Source organism: Triticum urartu, chromosome 4, assembly GCF_003073215.2.
Source record: "Triticum urartu cultivar G1812 chromosome 4, Tu2.1, whole genome shotgun sequence".
NCBI classification, from domain to species: domain Eukaryota; kingdom Viridiplantae; phylum Streptophyta; class Magnoliopsida; order Poales; family Poaceae; genus Triticum; species Triticum urartu.
In genome coordinates this window covers 110,355,630-110,361,176 of record NC_053025.1, presented here as the reverse complement: position 1 = coordinate 110,361,176, position 5,547 = coordinate 110,355,630, and the positions used below count along the sequence as shown (strand labels likewise).

The 5,547-nt window shown below is 38.2% G+C and overlaps 1 long non-coding RNA gene across 1 annotated transcript; it reads right to left on the bottom strand.

Moving 5' to 3' along the window:
- Window positions 1–3,350: 3,350 nt before the first annotated feature.
- LOC125550934 lies at window positions 3,351–4,852 on the bottom strand. Its single transcript, XR_007302061.1, has 2 exons — window positions 4,387–4,852; window positions 3,351–4,285 (listed from the first exon to the last, which is right to left on the bottom strand). It is a non-coding gene; the product is annotated as an uncharacterized LOC125550934 (long non-coding RNA).
- Between the last annotated feature and the right edge of the window lie 695 nt (window positions 4,853–5,547).

Sequence of the window (5,547 nt, the reverse complement as noted above, 5' to 3'; positions counted from 1 at the left end):
GGTACTCTATTAAAAGGAGGCCTTAATATCCCTTAGTTTCCAATAGGACCCCGCTGCCACGGGAGGGTAGGACAAAAGATGTCATGCAAGTTCTTTTCCATAAGGACGTATGACTATATTCGGAATACATGCCTACATTACATTGATGAACTGGAGCTAGTTCTGTGTCACCCTATGTTATAACTGTTGCATGAGGAATCGCATCTGACATAATTATCCGTCACTGATCCAATGCCTACAAGCTTTTCACATATTAATCTTTGCTTATTTACTTTTCCGTTGCCACTGTTACAATCACTACAAAACCAATACTGTTACTTTTGCCACAGTTACTGTTACTTCCATATTACTTTGCTACTAAATACTTTGCTGCAGATATTAAGTCTTTCAGGTGCGTTTGAATTGACAACTCAACTGTTAATACTTGAGAATATTCTTTAGCTCCCCTTGTGTTGAGTCAATAAATTTGGGTTGAATACTCTACCCTCGAAAACTGTTGCGATCCCCAATACTTGTGGTTTCTCAATATTCTATGAAGATATTTATCGATCGTACCGTAATGACAACATACGTTATTTCCTTTGTCATCGGTATGTTACTTGCCCGAGATTAGATCATCGGTATCATCATACCTAGTTCAATCTCGTTACCGGCAAGTCTCTTTACTCGTTCCGTAATGCATCATACTGCAACTAACTCATTAGTCACATTGCTTGCAAGGCTTATAATGATGTGCATTACCGAGAGGGCCCAGAGATACCTCTCCGATACTCGGAGTGACAAATCCTAATCTTGATCTATGCTAACCCAACAAATACCTTCGGAGATACCTCTAGAGCATCTTTATAATCACCCAGTTACGTTGTGATGTTTGATAGCACACAAGGTATTCCTCTAGTATCCAGGAGCTGCATAATCTCATAGTCAAAGGAATATGTATATGTCATGAAGAAAGCAATAGCAATAAAACTTAACGATCATTATGATAAGCTAACGGATGGGTCTTGTCCATCACATCATTCTCCTAATGATGTGATCCCGTTTATCAAATGACAACACATGTCTATGGCTACATAACTTAACCATCTTTGATTAACGAGCTAGTCTAGTTGAGGCTTACTAGGGACATTGTGTTTTGTCTATGTATCCACACATGCATCAAGTTTCCGGTTAATACAATCCTAGCATGAATAATAAACATTTATCATGATATAAGGTAATATAAACAACAACTTTATTATTGCCTCTAGGGCATATTTCCTTCATATATACATGATGTGGTGACATTATGAAGTTACAATATCATGAAGTAGTTTTTGTGTGCCCAACATGAAGTAAATTCTTTCAGGACTTGTTTACATAGAGAAGTGTTCTATGAAATATGCATCATAGACATTTTTGAACATATGAATTGATTACATGAATTACAGAACAAAAAATACATTAAACACAATATTGGTTATGGGCTATTTGTATAAGCCATTTGCATGAAGAATGATGAGTCCAAAAGACTGGTGAATAGGGCACCAGAGGGGTTCCTAGACTAACTTTCTATGGTCGTTGCTAAAGCACATCAGAGCAAAAACCACTGTCATCGTTAGCTCCTTAGCACACGATACATGGATGGATGCTCATCAATGCACAAATGTGTGTTGAACGCATTAACCTTGAGCTATCTAGTCTTTGGTCATAAGCACATGGTGTCCTAGCACAAATGATGTGTTGGATGATTTTCAAGAAATCTTTAAGCATATGATCTAGAACCTACAACTAGCTATAGGAGGAGACTTTGCACATTAGATGTTTTTAGGTCTGACATTTTTTCTATATTTGCAAGGGAGAGTAATAGAGTGAGTGAAAAAAATTTGGTGAGATAAAGAAAAGAAAATAGGAGTCAATCGGAGCCAGTGCCTAAAGGGCCACACCATAATATGGCAGGAGAAATTTAGCAATATTGGTTGCTAAAAAAGGTAGGGTAGGGAGTTGATTTTTTGCGGTCGATCTCAATGGATAGCTTCAAAAGTCTATTTGAGATTTTTTGTCACAAAGGGATTTTTGTCCACCTAAATACGAGATATTACTACAGAGACAAACCTCAAACTTGGGTTGGCTAGGTGCTATTAAGAAAACAGATTAAGTAACTTAGCTCTACTAAGTCACAACAGGACTTTATCGTTAGAGTAAATATTTACAACCAAGATTATTCAGGGTAACATAGACTATGCACTACGCATGTGTCTTGTAGCATGAGCATAGTAGACATGTTCCATAGCACACACAATGTTCACTGCCACGACCGTCAATCATTAATTTTAACTAGATGATACCCCACACGTTGTTGCGGGAAGTGTAGCAAGAAGAATCTGATATGTTAGAGAAATGAAATATAAATAATTTGGATATACTTGTCAACCATACCTTTTCTTGGCTAAAATAAAACCTTTTCATGAGATTAAACAATGCACTACTGGCTACAAAAATACATAACGTTTCCTTTCAAAAAAATATTAACATTAGTGGTTTCAGTTCCCACTGACAAAATATCATGGCCCTGCCAACCATTTATGCATCAAAAACATATCACCCACCAAGAACAAATAAATATACCGCAAATCAAATAGGCATTGGAGATTTGTTTCATAGGTGGTAGCGATTCTTAGTTGCCCACATCGTAGGCTCGTAGCTCACTGTTTATCTTCATCGCGCGAAGACAACAAACAATCACCTCCATTAATAGAAACAAAGCACTGGCACTTGAAAAGTGAAAGAAAATAGTGTGCAAGAGTTGATGAGAGTGAGAACAGAACATGCCAATTCAGTTTGTACCATAATTTTTGCATATAAAAACCAAAGCATGATATAGTTAGTTAAGGCAATGTTTGTATAGCAATTCGCATAAAAATAAGTTTCATGATGAAATAAAAAGGCGAACCAATTTTGACTTAATAAGGCAAGACCAGTCAAGGGAGAAAGCTTTTAAACTTACCACAATGATGAACTTCTGGTCAATAGTTGAACATGGCAGTCCATAAGCATATTATATTCATTCAATATTCTACTCTAGTTAATATTGCAATTGTTTAATAGTCATGGTTTGAGAAGTCAGGATAACGTGTTACAAAACAATGGCATGTACGTAAACCGAACAAATGTAACAATGAAGAGAGAATGGTGAAGTAAATCTTACTGATTCCGCAAAGCTGAACATAATTAATTAGATTAAAGGTGTAAAATGGAAGCAATCCATAGGAATCAAAGAATAACAATCTGTAAGGATAATTAGAGGCTATGTTCTTACTTATATAGATAGGGAAATTCGCAGTCGAGAGTACAACCACCAAAGTTCATCGTAGATCAAAAATAAAACTCACAAGGAAGCAGATTTAAGATAGAGGTTAGTAAACATAAGGAGTGACGAGCCCTAATGTTTATCCACTGGAATTTTGGCAACTTCTAAACAATATGTATCTTGTTTCATAGTAATATTTTTAGGTCCATGGAAGACTAACGAGAATTGGATGGAAAAATAGGTTGACCTTCCTTCAACTATTGTTGTATCATCTTCCTTTAATTGTTCAGACCTATACTTGTCAACACTCTCGGGTGTGCACATATGTGGAAGTAACTCACAACATTAAACATGAGAATCATTGGAAGAGAACTAATCCATACAAAAGCTTTTTTACCCCATAATCTAGACAAAAGTAACCTGCAACATCAATATATTTTGGTTATTCCAAAATATGTTCAGAACACATCAGTAATTAAAAATAGAAGATAGGACCACCTGAACTTTCAAATGCTTAATACAGAAACGACAAATTGTATGGCTGGTTTGGATCAAGGGCCTCAAAGCTTGTTTGGATTTGAAGCCATTGAGTAAGCAGGATTGGTACTAAAGGTTTAGAGATACCAAATTAATCGGTTGAAAAGGCATGTTCCTACTCTAGAAACATTGATAAAAAATGATTTGCGGAATAAAAAATAGGTCTAGAAACTACAAACCTTCTCGGAATAGAGTCTAATAATGGCCATGTTAAGCGTGGAACAGATAAAACTACAAATGCACGCGGTACTTAATCATGGTAGGGTGAGATGATTTATCTTATGGGCCATCGAGATGGATCCCAAATCAACGGTTCCTTACTTGTAAAATGTGGGCAGGAAGTCAGGTATACCATTTTATTTACTTTTAACAGAATAACCTCACCTTAGTTCTAGGACTTAATCTCTTGCCATGGGGAGCAGTTAGACCAGCTGTGAATCATTCAGGCGGATTTTGTACCTACAGTATATATGCAAGGTCAAGTTACCTATGTGGGTGAAACTAATTCAAGTACTTTGTGAGTCAAGCAGAGCCACAGAATAAAGAACACCTATTCTTACTCTACCACTTCAAGACATGCTGAACGGCTCGTCAGGCTCCATGCCGAAGCAAAGGAAGGAGGGGCTAGACGAGGAGTAGCAGCAAGATCCTAGGAGGAGATGTGACGGGCGCGGGGTGGGTGTGGAAGGCATCCGCTGCCGGCCAAAGCCGATGCTGGCCGTTGGAAGTGGATGTCCGGAAGAAACCGATGCGTGGCACCGAGGAGCACTGGCGCTGTCCAGGCGCTTCTCCGTGGTTAGGCGAAGCCGATGCCGGGGACCCGGGAGGCGTTGTGGGTGCCGCCGATGCGTAGCAGGCGGGCAGGGGCGCCATCCATGTGTATTGTGGTGGACGACATCAAACTCTATCTTTGGTGGATGAGGTTGTGTGCACCGGAGCTCGAAGGGATCTGCATATACAAACAGTCGTGTTAGATGTCGATTAAGATAGGAGGATTAGTTAAAAATATGGTGGAGAGGTGATGGTAATACGAATCGATACGAAGCGTCTGTGCTTCTCGACTGCTTGTGTGTTATATAGAAGTCTCAATAGTAAATGACTCATTCCTTCGGTGACCAGGGCATAGCCACATGCAAAAGAAATGAACCGGCCAAAATATTCACCAGCGAAGCGATGCGTTGCGGAAGCTAATAGCATGCGTCCGGTGTCGAATCCTCTATAGTCTCAAAGGAATATGTATATGTCATGAAGAAAGCAATAGCAATAAAACTTAACGATCATTATGCTAAGCTAACGGATGAGTCTTGTCCATCACATCATTCTCCTAATGATGTGATCCCGTTTATCAAATGACAACACATGTCTATGGCTGCGGAACTTAACCATCTTTGATTAACGTGCTAGTCTAGTTGAGGCTTACTAGGGACATTGTGTTTTGTCTATGTATCCACACATGCATCAAGTTTCCGGTTAATACAATTCTAGCATGAATAATAAACATTTATCATGATATAAGGTAATATAAATAACAACTTTATTATTGCCTCTAGGGCATATTTCCTTCATATATACATAATGTGGTGACATTATGAAGTTACAATATCATGAAGTAGTTTTTGTGTGCCCAACATGAAGTAAATTCTTTCAGGACTTGTTTACATAGAGAAGTGTTCTATGAAATATGCATCATAGACATTTTTGAACATATGAATTGATTACAT